This window comes from Schistocerca serialis, chromosome 7, assembly GCF_023864345.2.
Source record: "Schistocerca serialis cubense isolate TAMUIC-IGC-003099 chromosome 7, iqSchSeri2.2, whole genome shotgun sequence".
NCBI classification, from domain to species: Eukaryota; Metazoa; Arthropoda; class Insecta; order Orthoptera; family Acrididae; genus Schistocerca; species Schistocerca serialis.
Genome location: NC_064644.1, coordinates 83055468 through 83072932, shown reverse-complemented (window position 1 = coordinate 83072932; position 17465 = coordinate 83055468).

The following is a 17465-nucleotide window of genomic DNA, read 5'->3' as shown; positions in this document are numbered from 1 at the left end:
CAGAAACGCTTTCCTTGCCATTGCCAGTCTATATTTTATATCCTCTCTACTTCGACCATCAGCAGTTATTTTGCTCCCCAAATAGCAAAACTCCTTTACTACTTTAAGTGTCTCATTTCCTAATCTAATTCCCGCAGCATCACCCGATTTAATTCGACTACATTCCATTATCCTCGTTTTGCTTTTGTTGATGTTCACCTTATATCCTCCTTTCAAGACACTGTCCACTCCGTTCAACTGCTCTTCTAAGTCCTTTGCTCTCTCTGACAGAATTACAATGTCATCGGCGAACCTCAAAGTTTTTATTTCTTCTCCATGGATTTTAATACCTACTCCGAAATTTTCTTTTGTTTCCTTTACTGCTTGCACAATATACAGATTGAATAGCATCGGGGATAAGCTACAACCCTTTGTCACTCCCTTCCCAACCACTGCTTTCCTTTCATACCCCTCGACTCTTATAACTGCCATCTGGTTTCTGTACAAATTGTAAATAGCCTTTCGCTCCCTGTATTTTACCCCTGCCACCTTCAGAATTTGTAAGAGAGTATTCCAGTCAACATTGTCAAAAGCTTTCTCTAGGTCTACAAATGCTAGAAACGGTGGTTTGCCTTTCCTTAATCTTTCTTCTAAGATAAGTCGTAAGGTCAGTATTGCCTCACGTGTTCCAATATTTCTACGGAATCCAAACTGATGTTCCCCGAGGTCGGCTTCTACCGGTTTTTCCATTCGTCTGTAAAGAATTCGCGTTAGTATTTTGCAGCTGTGTCTTATTAAACTAGTAGTTCGGTAATTTTCACATCTGTCAACGCCTGCTTTCTTTGCGATTGGAATTATTATATTCTTCTTGAAGTCTGAGGGTATTTCGCTTGTCTCATACATCTTGCTCACCAGATGGTAGAGTTTTGTCAGGACTGGCTCTCCCAAGGCCGTCAGTAGTTCTAAAGGAATGTTGTCTACTCCCGGGGCTTTGTTTCGACTCAGGTCTTTCAGTGCTCTGTCAAATTCTTCACGCCGTATCATGTCTACCATTTCATCTTCGTCTTCGTCCTCTTCCATTTCCATAATATTGCCCTCAAGTACCTCGTCCTTGTATAGACCCTCTATACACTCCTTCCAGCCTTCTCCTTTTCGTTCTTTGCTTAGGACTGGTTTTCCATATGAGCTCTAGATATTCATGCAAGTGGTTCTCCTTTCTCCAAAGGTCTCTTTAACTTTCCTGTAGCCAGTATCTATCTTACCCTTAGTGAGATAAGCCTCTACATCCTTACATTTGTCCTCTAGCCATCCCTGCTTAGCCATTTTGCACTTCCAGTCGATCTCATTTTTGAGACGTTTGTATTCCTTTCTGCCTGCTTCATTTACTGCATTTTTATGTTTTCTCCTTTCATCAATTCAATATTTCTTCTGTTACCCAAGGATTTCTACTAGCCCTTGTCTTTTTACCTACTTGATCCTCTGCTGCCTTCACTACTTCATGCCTCAGAGCTACCCATTCCTCTTCTACTGTATTTCTTTCCCCCATTCGTGTCAGTTGTCCCCTTACGCTCTCCCTGAAACTCTGTACAACATCTGGTTTAGTCAGTTTATCCAGGTCCCATCTCCTTAAATTCCCACCTTTTTGCAGTTTCTTCAGTTTTAATCTACAGTTCATAACCAATAGATTGTGGTCAGAGTCCACATCTGTCCCTGGAAATGTCTTACAATTTAAAACCTGGTTCCTAAATCTCTGTCTTACCATTATATAATCTACCTGATACCTTGTAGTATCTCCAGGATTTTTCCATGAATACAACCTTCTTTTACGATTCTTGAAGCAAGTGTCAGCTATCGATACATTAAATAATAAAGTTCCCTTGCCTGTTATCCAGAAATTTACAATATTTTCATTACAATTTCAATCAATTACATACAGTCAGAAATAAATACACTATTATATCGATTACTTATTAAATATAGTTTCTGTAAGACAGCTTACAGCTTCAGAATCGTAAGTACAGTACAAGTTATCAACAGATATTAAACGGCGAAAATTTTTGGCTGGCGCAGAAAGTATTTTATCTGCAATTTCGGTGTTAGAACCTTCCCCTTTTCCCGTCCAAGTCGCGAATGGTTCGGGGGAAGAACGGTTGCCGGTAAGCTTCCGTGTGAGCCGGGAACTCTAATTTTATCTTCATGGTCTTTTCGCGAGATGCATGTGGGAGGAAACAGTATATTGGTTGACTCTTGTAGGAAGGTACACTCTCGGAATTTTAAGAGTAAACCACAGCGACACACAGAAGGCCTCGGTGGGTTCAGGAGGGTAATACGGAACGCCGTGCTGGATCCCAACGGCCTCGTATCACTAGCAGTCGAGATGACAGGCATCTTATTCGCATGGCTGAGTGATCATCTCTGTGATGCTTTCGTGTTTACTAAATGAACCTGTAACGCAACACGATGCTCTTCTTTGTATCTTCTCTGTTTCCTGCATCAGTTCTACCTCGTACGGATCCCATTCTGACGAGCAGTCAGATATCGATCGACCGAGAGTTTAACAATGAATCTGAGTGTGGAATCTACCTTCCCTGCGATTAGTTACATGCTCCATTTTAAATTGCTCAGTACATACACTTCGCGATATTTAATGGAAGTAACCGCTGCCAATGAGTGTTCTGCAATCATGTAAGCATACAGAATTGCGTCTTTCCTTCTATGTAAACACAATACGTTACATTTGTTTATGTTGACAGCCAACTGGCAATCCCTTCACCAAGTGTCAATACTGTGCAGGCCTTCCCGCAATTCGCATTGCGACTTATCTACACTACTGGCCATTAAAATTGCTACACCAAGAAGAAATGCAGATGATAAACGGATATTCATTGGACGAATATACTATACTAGAACTGACATGTGATTACATTTTCACGCAATTTGGGTGCATAGATACTGAGAAATCAGTACCCAGAACAACCACATCTGGCCGTACTAACGGCCTTGATGCGCCTGGGCGTTAAATCAAACAGAGCTTGGATGGCGTGTACAGGTACAGCTGCCCATGCACTTTCAACACGATACCACAGTTCATCAAGAGTAGTGACTGGTTGGTGTATTGTGACGAGCCAGTTGCTCGGCCACCATTGACCAGACGTTTTCAATTGGTGAGAGATCTGGAGAATGTGCTGCCCAGGGCAGCAGTCGAACATTTTCTGCATCCAGAAAGGCCCGTACAGGACTTGCAACATGTGGTCGTGCATTATCCTGCTGAAATGTACGGTTTCGCAGTGATCGAATGAAGGGTAGAAACACGGATCGTAACACTGTTCAAAGCGCCGTCAATGCGAACAAGAGGTGACCGAGATGTGTAACCAATGGCACCCCATACCATCACGCCGGGTGATACGCCAGTTGGTGATGATGAATACACGCTTTCAATGTGCGTTCACCGCGATGTCGCCAAACACGGATGCGACCATCACGATGCTGTAAACAGAACCTGGATTTGTCCGAAAAAATGACGTTTTGCCATTCGTGCACCCAGGTTCGTCGTTGAGTACACCATCGCAGGCGCTCCTGTCTGTGATGCAGCGTCAAGGGTAACCGCAGCCATGGTCTCCGAGCTGATAGTCCATGCTGCTGCAAACGTCGTCGAACTGTTCGTGCAGATGGTGGTTGTCTTGCAAACGTCCCCATCTGTTGACTTAGGGATCGAGACGTGGCTGCACGATCCGTTACAGCCATGCGAATAAGATGCCTGTCATCTCGACTGCTAGTGATACGAGGCCGTTGGGATCCAGCACGGCGTTCCGTATTACCCTCCTGAACCCACCGATTCCATATTCTGCTAACAGTCATTGGCTCTCGACCAACGCGAGCAGCAATGTCGCGATACGATAAACCGCAATCGCGATAGGCTACAATCCGACCTTTATCAAAGTCGGAAACGTGATGGTACGCATTTCTCCTCCTTACACGAGGCATCACAACAACGTTTCACCAGACAACGCCGGTCAACTGCTGTTTGTGTATGAGAAATCGGTTCGAAACTTTCCTCGTGTCAGCACGTTGTAGGTGTCGCCACCTTGTGTGAATGCTCTCAAAAGCTAATCATTTGCATATCACAACATCTTCTTCCTGCCGGTTAAATTTCGCGTCTGTAGCACGTCATCTTCGTGGTGTAGCAATTTTAATGGGCAGTAGTGTATATACAACAGCGTCATCCGCGAAAAGCCTCGTGTAACTTTCGATGTTGTCTCCTATGTCATGTATATAAAAAATACGATTACATGGGGTATTAAGTGAAATTTGTGACTGGAATGAGGGCTTTTTGGTAGGGAGGACACAGCATGTTATCTTGAACGGAGAGTCTTCGTCAAATGTAGAATTAATTTCAGGTGTGCCCCAGGGAAGTGTGTTGGGGCCCTTGCTCTTGATGCCGTATATCTATAATGACCTTGCAGACAATAATAATAGTAAAATCAGGCCTTTTGCAGATGATGAAGTTATCTATAATGAAGTAATATCTGAAAGAAGCTGCATAAGTTTTCAGTCAGATCTTGATAAGTTTTCTACGTGGTGCAGAGACTGGCAACTTGCTCTAAATGTTCAGAAATGTAAAATTTTGCACTTCACAAAACGGAAAAAAATGTGGTATCCTATGATTATAATATCAATGAGTCACTGCTGGAATCGGCCAACTCATACAAATACCTGGTGTAACACTTTGCACGGATACGAAATGGGATGACCACATAGGTTCAGTCGTGGGTAAAGCAGGTGGTAGACTTTGGTTTATTGGTAGAATTCTGGGGAGTTGCAATCAATGTACAAAGGAAATTGCTTACAAATCACACGTGCGATCGGTTCTAGAATATCGCTCAAGTGTGTGGGACCCGTGCCAAATAGGATTGACAGGGGATATTGAACATGTACAGAGAAGGGCAGCACGATTCGTCACAGGTTTGTTTGATCGATGGGAGAGTATCACAGAGATACCGAAGGAACTGAATCGGAAGACTTTCGAAGATAGGCGTAAGCTATCGCGAGAAAGTCTCTTAGCAAAGTATCAAGAGCCGGCTTTAAATGAGTGCTCTAGGTATATACAACCCTCTGCGTTATCGTTCACATAGGGATCGTGAGGATAAGATTAGAATAATTGCTGCACGCACAGAGGCAGTCAAATAATCATTCTTCCCGCTCCCATGCGTGATTGGAACAAGAAGTAGCTCGGCCATCCACCACGGTGTTTGCAGAGTATAGATGTAGATGTACGTATATTGAGAAAAGTAATGCACCTGGAACACTCCCTTAGTGTACGCCCAAAGTCAGTTTTTCGTCTGAAGATTTCTCTCCATTGAGAATGAGATGCTGTGTTCTGTTTACTAGGAACTAGTAACAATGCAGTGACCCCGTTGGTCTAATATTCCGTACGCTCGTCTTTTGTTGATTTGGTGGCAGTTCGGAACTGTATCAAGAGCCTTACGAAAGTCAAGAAACACGGCATCCACCTCGGCGCCGTTATAGATGGCTTTCCAGGTCCCGTGGTAATCCATCCAGATAGTATTAACAAATGATGATGAATATTTTTCACGAAAAATACTTCCGGAAAGTGGCCGTATACGTTTAGACGCAAGTGAATAAGTCACAAAACAATTGAAATAAATTGCATCCTACATGCTTTCTGTTCACCTCGCCTCAGCATTTACCGGTAGAGAATTATCGGTGATTACGGGCAAACCGGCGGGAATACAGAGAGACAGAACTTCGTCGTATTTAAATTACAAAAGTAATTGTTCATTTATCTAAACACAAAATATAATGCAGCACCAGTTACCGAACTTTTAAACATAACCAAAAATTGACATTTTTTGCCGGGAGTACGAAAAAATAAATACACAACTTTTTAAAATATTTCATTTACAGAAATATACAGCATGACATACGGAAGATGGACTGTTTGAACTGCATACTAATGAGATAGTGTTTCCCCAAGTGTTAGCGGATTTCGTGATTGTGTGTTTTCGTGCAGTAGCGCTGAGACGATTTTATAGCTGACAAAAGACTCTGCGAATATCTACGTAATTTAAGCGAACAAGGACTCGCAACTTTTTCTTTTTTTCTCTCTCTCTTCCTGGTCTGCCATTGTCTGGTACGGTCATAAAACATATTGCTTGGTCTATGTTACGTAGAGATTTTGTTATTTGTGCTATTTTGCATAATAATAACTATTTTATTTCATTGTGTTTGTTATTAGGACTTTTTTCGTCAGCTTTTTTCATGAATTTGATGATTAACTGTGGCTTCCTTTGTGTGGGGATGTCTGTTAGTGAGTGATCGCGTATTATCGGCACCAATCAGTATAATACGTTTGGTTTGCTCTCAGAACCTGCATCAGAAATTACACTTTTCACAAAATGAAGTCCGATAAGGCGTAAATCACGCCCCAAAATTATACTTGCCAACAGACAATCCCGCTAGAGGAGCCTAACTAAAAAAATATGAACCATTGTGGTGGTTATTAAGTTCCAGTTTCAATATTTAAAAATTATTTTACATGATTTTTCAAGTACGTAATTTTTATTGACTTAATTGAAGACTCAATTAGCCAAAGATAGTTTTAATGTGATTAGATTTGCATTTGAGTTCAATCATTTTAAACGCCAGAATAATATAAAATTAAATAATAATAAAAAATAAAATAAATAATAATTGAAAACCACGACTAAAAGTGGTAGTGGGAGGAGATAGTGATGGGGTAGTTCTTCTCTACACAAGCCGCTATTTTAGTTGCAACGGAACAGCGGGAATTGCAACACCGTTTGTTGGTCTATGACAGTTTCTTTAGAAGTGGTGAGTCTTATTGCAGCTACGAAGAGAATGTAGAATTTAATATCGGATTTATTTTGAGTCGGAACATAATCCTCAGATGGGTGGCACACTTCAGACCAACGGGCAACGTAGTTCCTATCTTGGAAACTCTTCTAGAACTGATTTTTTGTTATGGTGTTCACCTCCTGCAGTGATTCTGCTTTTATCTCATCAATGGTGGCCAAATGACATCCTTTCACAGTTCTCCTCAGCCTCAGGAATAGAACGAAGTTGCAGGGGACCATGTCCAGTGAATACACTGGGTGAAGCAACAAAACAGTTTTGTGTTTTGAAAAAAAAAAAAAAGACCACAAACAAGCTCTGAGGTGTGAGTGGGAGCATTATCCAGATACAATTTCCGTGAGTTTGCTACAATTCGAACATTTTCTTCGGATTGCTTCATACAACCCCACATAACTTCCGTGTATTGGTCCATTTTAACCACACAACCATTAGGTAGGAATCCATGATGCACTATACCATTGTAATCAAAGAAAACAGTGAGAATGACCTTAACATGTGATGGAACTTGTCAAATATTTTTGGGCTTGGCCCTTCAGGCAGTTTCCATTGGGACAACTGGGCTTTGGTTTTGACATCATACCCATATACCCATGCTTTGTCACCTGTTATACACTTCTTTAGAAGTTCTGGATCACTGTTGACTTCATTCAGCAGTTCCTGAGCAATATCTATGCAAAACTGTGTTTTGCTGAAATTTGATAATTTCAGGAAAAACTTTGCTTCTTCACAATTCACACCAAAACGTCCGAAAACTCACTTGGCATGAGACAAAGGATATGCTGGCATCATCAGCAACCACTCAGATGGTGACTCGGCAATTTTCCAGAACCACTTCCTTACTTCTTCCACATTGTCATCACTAACTGACTCGCTAGGGTGTCCAGGGCGGTCGTCGTCTTCTCGAACGTCTTTGAAATGTTTATACCACTTGTAAATTCTTAGTTTATTCATAGTAGATTTGGCAAAAATGCAGTGCTGCTGCACTTTATTCCATTTCCCAAGCAAAATTTTAATGTAAAATTTTTGATTTATCCTTTTCAAAATTAAAAATTCACTGTCAAAAAGGCCCGAGACGCAGCGTTACAACGCCAGAAATCGTTGCAACGGTAAGTGGAGTAATAGTCAGAAGTGAGCTAGCGGTCAGTCGTGACTCGGTTAGACGAATTTTGCATACAAGTAAATTACAATTCCACCCGTATAAACTCATTGTGCAATAACTGAAGCTAACTAACTTTGCTGTAAGCAAAGGCTTTGCGTGTAGAAGACAAGTGAGTTTTAGTGATCATGTGATTTTATTGATGAGCGACGAAACTCAGTTTCATTTAAACGGGATCGTCAATAAGCAAAACCTGCGTTATAGGGTCCTGAGCACCTCATTCACCAGCGTCCTGTACACTCTGAATAAGTCACAGTATGGTGTGCTCTTGACTCTTTCGACGTTATTGGGCCGCATCTTTTCGAAGAAAATGGGCCCGCAGTCAGTGTTAATTTGGGTCGACACATTCATATACTTGAAACGTTGTTGAAATCATAACTGAGAAGATGAAGAATCTCTTTAAAAGACATTTGGTTCCGGCAGGATGGCGATACATCACACACCGTGAACACTTCGATGGCAGTTCTTTGACGCTGTTTTCCTAGACAGATTATCTCACGTTTTGGCGACGTTCCTTGGCATCCCATATCTCCAGTGCGCCACTTTTATCTGTGAGGATACCTCAAGATCCTTGTCTATAATTAAACAATAAACCGCGAAATTTGGAGCAGTTGAAGAATGCAATCATTCTAGAAATTGCTGCCATCTTAGCAGAGACATTGGTCCATGTGATGGGAGATATGGAGAAGAGACGTGAATAGTGCATTCGAAATGATGCACATCACCTCGACGACGTTATTTTTCCCAAATAAATCTCGCATACATTAAATGGAAAGTAACTAACTTTGATTTAATACCGGTAATCACATTAATTTTACAAGTGCCGAGTATTCTTTATTTAAAAACCGTCTGTCTCCCCTGCATCGTCGTGCACATTTTTATTTACCTCTCCCTGAAACAACTTACGTTACTTGCCTGTAAAAAAGTAGGCAACCTTAGTCGTGGCTCATCCACACTGAAGAGCCAAAGAAACTGGTACAACTGCCTAATATCATGTAGGGCCCCCGCGAGCACGCAGAACTGCCGCAACACGTGGCACGGACTCGACTAATGCCTGATGTAGTGCTGGAAGCAATTGACACCATGAATCCTGCAGGGCTGTCCACAAACCCGTAAGAGTGCGAGGGGGTGGAAATCTCTTGTAAATAGCATGTTGCAAGGCATCTCAGATATGCTCAATGATGTTCATGTCTGGGTACTTTGGTGGCCAACAACTGTTTAAACTCACAAGAGTGTTCCTCGGGCCACTATGTAGCAATTCTGGATGTGTGGAGTGTCGCATTGTCCTGCAGGAATTGCCCAAGTCCGTCGGAATGCACAATGGACATGAATGGATGCAAGTGATCAGACAGGATGCTTACGTACGTACGATCTGTCAGAATCGTATCCAGACGTATCAGGGGTCCCATATCATTCCAACTGCACACATCGCGCACCATTACAGAGCCTCCACCAGCTTGAACAGTCCCCTGGTGACATGCAAGCTCCATTGATTCATGAGATTGTCTCCATACCCGTACACGTCCATCCGCTCGATACAATTTGAAACGAGACTCGTCCGACCACGCAACATGTTTCCAGTCATCAACAGTCGAATGTTGGCGCTGACTGGCTCAGGCGAGGCGTAAAGCTTTGTGTCGTGCTTTCATCAGTGGAACACGATGGGCCTTCGGCTCCGAAAGTCCATATCGATGATGTTTCGTCGAATGGTTCGCATGCTGACACTTGTTGATGGCCCAGTACTGAAATCTGCAGCAATTTGTGGACGGGGTGAACTTCTGTCACGTTGAACGATTCTCTTCAGTTGTCGTTGGTTGCGTTCTTGCAGGATCTTTTTCCGGTTGCAGAGATGTCGAAGATTTAATGTTTTACCGGATTCCTGATATTCACGGTACACTCGTGAAATGGTCGTACGGGAAAATTCCCACTCATCGCTGCCTCAGAGATGCTGTGTGCCGTCGCTCGTGCGCCGACTTAACTCCACGTCAAACTCACTTAAAGCTGATAACCTGCCATTGTAGCAGCAGTAATCGATCTTACAACTGTGCCAGGCACTTGTTGTCTTATATAGGTGTTTCCGACGTGTATAACCGAAAAGACTGAAGAGGCATGTAAGTAAAAGCACTCTAATCGGAGACTGAGTGAAAACATTCGTATAACTGACATACACTTCAAGAACTTGTATAAGTCGGTTATCTCACATTAAGCGGAAACAATCAAACCTAAAGAGTGAGTGAGAAATATTAATATAGCTGACGTGACTGCAGGGACCAATTTCATTCAGTCGTTTCATTCGACTGAAAAAAACCGATTGAACGAAAAAAAAAAAAAAAACAGTCGACTAGCCAGTTGGTTGTTAAAACCAGTCGTTTGTCCTGTCATTACTTCTAAAGGGTGGGACTCGTCGCTGCAGCCATATTTGCCCCTGCTCTGCCGAGCGTTTCAATTCAGCCTCGCGTTTGAATTGAAGTCCGGCTGTCACAAAATACAGACGATTCTCCACGGTCTTCCCTTCCTTTCTTTCCTAAAACCTTTGCTTCCATTGCGGTGGTCAACATATCGTTCTGACGCATAGTGGGGTCAGTGGGTTTTGTTGGCCGCTTTTCTATGGGAGTGATCAATTGCTTTCTTTCACCTACTTCCTTGAGGGCAAACTCGTTCGATTTCTCTCTCTCCAGATTATTATCGGCATCTTTCTGCACATCCACATTTCCATTTCGTCCAGCCATTGTATATCCTGTTCCATCAGGACCCACGTTTTAATAAGTATGTAACAAAACACTCTAGGCAAGCGTTTTGATGAATTCTTTCCTAGTTTTACTACTCATGTGTCTGGTTGTCTGAAGCTGTTTCTTGTCACTGAAGGCCTGATTAGAGATAGCAGTTCTCCCTATTTCCGTGGTGTACCCATTGTCCTGAGTGACTGCACGGTTGTATCTACAGGGTGTTACATAAAGGTACGGCCAAACTTCCAGGAAACATTCCTCACACACAAATAAAGAAAAGATGTTATGTGGACATGTGTCCGGAAACGCTTAATTTCCATGTTAGAGCTCATTTTAGTTTCGTCAGTATGTACTGTACTTCGTTGATTCACCGCCAGTTGGCCCAATGGAAGGAAGGTAATGTTGACTTCGGTGTTTGTGTTGATACGCGACTCATTGCTCTACAGTACTAGCATCAAGCACATCAGTACGTAGCATCAACAAGTTAATGTTCATCACGAACGTGGTTTTGCAGTCAGTGCAATGTTTACAAATCCGGAGTTGACAAATGCCCATTTGATGTATGGATTACCACGGGGCAATAACCGTGGCGCGGTACGTTTGTATCGAGACAGATTTCCAGAACGAAGGTGTCCCAACAGGAAGACGTTCGAAGCAATTGATCGCCGTCTTAAGGAGCACGGAACATTCCAGCCTATGACTCGCGACTGGGTAAGACCTAGAACGACGAGGACTCCTGCAATGGACGAGGCAATTCTTCGTGCAGTTGATAACCCTAATGTCAGCGTCAGAGAAGTTGCTGCTGTACAAGGTAACGTTGACCACGTCACTGTATGGAGAGTGCTACGCGAGAACCAGTTGTTTCCGTAACATGTACAGCGTGTGCAGGCACTATCAGCAGGTGATTGGCCTACACGGGTACACTTCTGCGAATGGTTCATCCAACAATGTGTCAATCCTCATTTCAGTGCAAATGTTCTCTTTACGGATGAGGCTTCATTCCAACGCGATCAAATTATAAATTTTCACAATCAACATGTGTGGGCTGAAGAGAATCCGCGCGCAATTGTGCAATCACGTCATCAACACAGATTTTCTGTGAACGTTTGGACAGGCAATGTTGGTGATGTCTTGATTGGGCCCCATGTTCTTCCACCTACGCTCAATGGAGCACGTTATCATGATTTCATACGGGATACTCTACCTGTGCTGCTAGAACATGGGCCGGCCGGAGTGGCCGAGCGGTTAAAGGCGCTACAGTCTGGAACCGCACGACCGCTGCGGTCGCAGGTTCGAATCCTGCCTCGGGCATGGATGTGTGTGATGTCCTTAGGTTAGTTAGGTTTAAGTAGGGGACTTATGACCACAGCAGTTGAGTCCCATAGTGCTCAGAGCCATTTGAACCATTTTTTGCTAGAACATGTGCCTTTCCAAGTACGACACAACATGCGGTTCATGCACGATGGAGCTCCTGCATATTTCAGTCGAAGTGTTCGTACGCGGTGAGCGATGGATTGGTAGAGGCGGACCAATTCCATGGCCTCCACGCTCTCCTGACCTCAACCCTCTTGACTTTCATTTATGGGGGCATTTGAAAGCTCTTGTCTACGCAACCCCGGTACCAAATGTAGAGACTCTTCGTGCTCGTATTGTGGACGGCTGTGATACAATACGCCATTCTCCAGGGCTGCATCAGCGCATCAGGGATTCCATGCGACGGAGGGTGGATGCATGTATACTCGCTAACGGAGGACATTTTGAACATTTCCTGTAACAAAGTGTTTGAAGTCACGCTGGTACGTTCTGTTGCTGTGTGTTTCCATTCCATGATTAATGTGATTTGAAGAGAAGTAATAAAATGAGCTCTAACATGGAGAGTAAGCGTTTCCGGACACATGTCCACATAACATATTTTCTTTCTTTGTGTGTAAGGAATGTTTCCTGAAAGTTTGGCCGTACCTTTTTGTAGCACCCTGTATATCTATAGTATTTTGATGTTTGTTTATGTCTCTTGATTAGATTTTTTGACAGTTACTACTCTGGCTTTTGAAGTATTCTGTTCCAATTTCGCTTTGTTTAATCTGGTGATAATACTCGCAGCATTTTGCTTAGTTCGTTCTCCGAATCTGCAGTTAATGCAATGTCGTCTGCAAACCATGTCCAATAGATTTTTTCCCGTTGATTTTTATGTCTTTGGTCTTTTGTTTAGATTTGGATATGGCCTCCTCAGTGAGCATGTTGGACAAGTACGGCGATAGTGCACAACCTTCTCTTACTCCCTTTCTAACGCATGTAGTCTTCATATTTCCAGTCACGTCTATCTCTGTGCTCTGATTAAAAGTAAAAGTAAAGGTGTATCAATAATACTTGTATCTTAATAGTCGAGCTGTGGCGGAGGGTACTTTGCGTACGATTGTCACTTGCCCCTTTCCTGGAAATAATATTTATTGAATCTCGGTAGTCGGGACAGGAAGTTTACTTCCGGTTCTGTTTGGCATCAATCATTGGAAGCTGTAAGACAGGAACGACAGCATCCTGCATTACATGAGGCAGCGGTGGGCGACGAGTGCGAGATACTGGCCACGTACAAACAGGACCAGGCAGTAGTCGCGGGGTGCAAAACCCTGCTCCAGCCTCCGTGCGGGCGCGAATCTCTCTGATTTTATCTTGAAGGTCTTTTCTCGAGACGTACGTAGCAGCAAGCAATGTATCGGTTGTACGCTCTCGGAACTCTCAACAGTAACCCAAAACTGTGATGCAGCACGCCTTTGTTGCAGCGTCTGCCATTAGAGATGGCTCAGCATCTCCGTGACGCTTTCGTGCTTACTAAACGAACCGGCTCTTCTTTGTATCCTCTCTGTTCCCCCTATCAATCATATCTGGTACGGACCCCATACTAACGAGCAACATTCAATTGCTTTTTGTGTAACTCACTAGTGTTTGAATAAAGTCATCCAATTTGCACCAAAAAAGGACAGTCGTTTGTTAATAATTATTTTTTAAATTAACTAATCAAAAATCCCCTACGTGATTCGTTTCTAAATATTATTTCAAAGTCGTGGTTAAATTTTAAAATAAAAAGATTAGAAATTGTTGGACTTACACGGCGTGCCATTTTGAAATATATTATTCCGAGAAAAACGGGTCTGAAGTTCTGAAATGTGTTATAGACATGAACAAATGCAAAACTTCTACTTTTAGAAAACTATTACCATTAATCTGCTATCCCAGGACTGACCTGTAGTGCTGTTGCCGTTGCGATTGAAATCATATCCACTAGTTTATCGTAGAACGACTGAAATATCGGTCGCGGAAATTCCACGAAGGTACAAAATTTTAGTTTCGTTTAGCCGTGCTCCAAGCTGGAGCGTTGGAGAACGATTCGACGGCTGATGTCATACGCATTCCCTATAAACTGGTATAAAAATTCCTGGGCAGTCGGATGAGCAATGAGTATTGAAAAGCCTCGAGGATATCATTCTTGCAATGAGATGTCTGCATTGCATGTTTTACATTTCGCGTGCTGAGAAATACCACAGAAAACAGCAAGAAAATGCATAATCCTATGATTCACATCGAAAGGCTGGTCACTGTCTTTCAGTTTCTTAGCAGAGACACTGACTCCTTCCGAACTGCTTTCCGCCTATTCTTTGGACGCCTTGACGGCATACTGCTTCGACGCAGCGTTAGATACGATTTTTTCGTACCTTTTCTGTTCGAGCACATTCTCTTACCGCTCATTCTTACCTGAGACAAAAAACTGTAAGATCACAAATACACTGTCAAAAGTCAATGCTGCCCTTAAAAATCAAGACTCGAAGCGAAAGAATTATCTTTCTCGTGCATCTACTGAACATTGTTGACGCCAAGCTCATGTATTATTGTTGTGAAATGCTTCTAACTACACCCAGACACAACAGGAGTCTCGAGTTGGCGCAGGTACGCCGTTTCGCGTTATCCGAGAGGCTGGAGGAGGAGTTCGGAATTCCATAGAACAATTTTTTCCCAGGATTAGACTTTTTGCCTCTTATTTTAGAAGGTTCAAAGCATCTTTTAAACCAATAAAAAAAGTTTTTTTGAAAATTCCACAATGGTGTTGCCTCTTAAGTCGCTCCGTACCCATGCTTCTAGATATACACTTATGTGATCAAAAGTATCCGGACACACCTAAAAACATACGTTTTTCATATTACTTGCATTGTGCTGCCACCTATAGCCAGGCACTCCATATCAGCGACCTCAGTAATCATTAGACATCGTGAGAGAGCAGAATCGGGCGCTCCACCTAACTCACATTCTTCGAACGTGGTGACATGATTAGGTGTCACTTGTGTATACGTCTGTACCCAGATTTTTCACACTCCTAAACATCCATAGGTCCACCGCTTCCGATGTGATAGTGAAGTATAAACGTGAAGGGACACGTACAGCACAAAAGCGTACAGGCCGACAGTTGAAGAGGGTCGTAATGTGTAATAGGCAGACATTTATCCAGACCATCACGCAGGAAAATCAAACTGCATCAGAATCCACTGCAAGTACTATGACAGTTAGGCGGGAGATGAGAAAACTTGGATATCATGGTCGAGCGGCTGCTCATAAGCCACACATCATGCCGGTAAATGGCTTAATGTAAGGAGCGTAAATATTGGACGATTGAACAGTGGAAAAACGTTGTGTGCAGTGACGAATGGTGTTACACAATGTGGCGATCGGATGGCAGGGTGTCTGTATGGCGACTGCCCGGTGAATGTAATCTGCCAGCGTATATAGTGCCAACAGTAAAAATCGGAGGCGGTGGTGTTATGGTGTGGTAGTGTTTTTCGTGGAGGGGGCTTGCACTCCTTGTTGTTTTGCATGTCAATATCACAGCACAGACCTACATTGATGTTTTAGGTACCTTCTTGCTCCCCATTGTTGAAGAGCAATTCGGGGATGGCCATTGCATCTTTCAGCACGATCTAGCACCTGTTCATAATGCACGCCCTGTGGCGGAGTGGTTACACGACTGTAACATTCCTGTAATGAACTGGCCTGCACAGAGTCCTGACCTGAATCCTATAGAACACCTTTGGCATGTTTTGGAACGCCGACTTCGTGCCAGGCCTCACCGACCGACATCGATACCTCTCCTCAGTGCTTCACTCCGTGAAGAATGGGCTGCCATTCCCCAAGAATCCTTCCAGCACCTAATTGAAAGTATGCTTGCGAGAGTGGAAGCTGTCATCAAGGCTAAGGGTGGACCAACACCATACTGAATTCCAGAATTAGCGATGGAGGGCGCCACGAATTTGTAAGTCATTTTCAGCCAGGTGTCCGGATACTTTTGATCAGTTAGTGTAACTGTTTCCAGTCATTGTTCCGCAATCGTGTGATCATAAAATAATGGGTCTTTCTATGCATACGCATCACGCTGCATTTGTCTGTATGTTGAGGGTGAACAGCCGCACACTGCACCAAGCGTCGATCCTCAGCAGATCTTCCTGCATTTCGCGACGTCGTGACTAGTGTTGCCAACTGTCCAGATTTTATAGGGACCGTCCCTACTTTTCTATAACTGCCCCCATGTCCCTACGTCCCTACTTTATTGGTTTATTTTTACAATTTTATCTTTTTTGTATCACGTTGCGTAAATTTTAACTACATATTATTAAGTATATCATCTTATTCTTTTTAGCGAAAGCCAATATGTGAGGAAAGCACAAAAGAGTAACAAAACAATGGGTTTGAAAGTCATCATCTTATTCTTTTTAGCGAAAGCCAATATGTGAGGAAAGCACAAGAGAGTAACAAAGCAATGGGTTTGAAAGTCAGTTGTTTTGCCACCTCGTACTCACAATAGTTAGTGTTGAAGGCTTGTTATTTATGCAGTGACCGAGTGAAGGAGTTTCCTTCTTACGCTGTTCCGTTAGAGGAAAACGTTATTGATGTTACGGTGATTTTAGAGTTTTCCGAAGTCCGATTCATATTTAAAATGCTCAGTAGATTAAGCAGAAATATAAACAGCAGTGTTAGTGAGAGTAGTGATATGACAATTATGACACTCTGAATAAAACACGAAAGAAAAAAGTGGAAAGACCGTGCTCATTTCGTAATGTGTGGCTGAAGGGTAAACTGTTCAAAATTTGGCTAGCTAAAGGTGACGATGAAGGGATGCCAAAGCGTTTTCAATAAAAAGTGACGGTATCGAGGCTCAGAGAAAGCGTTCATCATGTGAGAAGCATAAACTTTCTCTTGCATTAACTTCCAAAAGCGAATCGACTGAAATTCTTTTCAGCGTAAAACATTCGTCTATTGACAATGAAGGGTCTGTACCCAAACTGTCACTTGTATATTATGGAGTTATGCTTAACCGTAGATATGTTTCTATTGACTGTGTTACTAGGCTAGGAAACAGGGACACTGGCTTTTGGAAATCAGTGTGGGTGTCCTAAGTGACAGTTCAGGAATGTTGAAACCCAACCCTCCTGCAAATACAGTTTCAGATATCTTCGAATGAGCAACACTTGACAAATGCAAACAAACTGTGGTTTATTACGTTTTTTCTACACTAATTAATAAATACAAAAAGTGATCCATGTTGTTTTGTGCTCTTCAGTCCGACGACCGGTTTGATGCAGCTCTCCACGCTGTACAAGCCTCTTCATCTCCGAATAACTGCTGCAGCCTACATCCCTCTGAATCTGCTTGCTGTATTCACCTCTTGGACG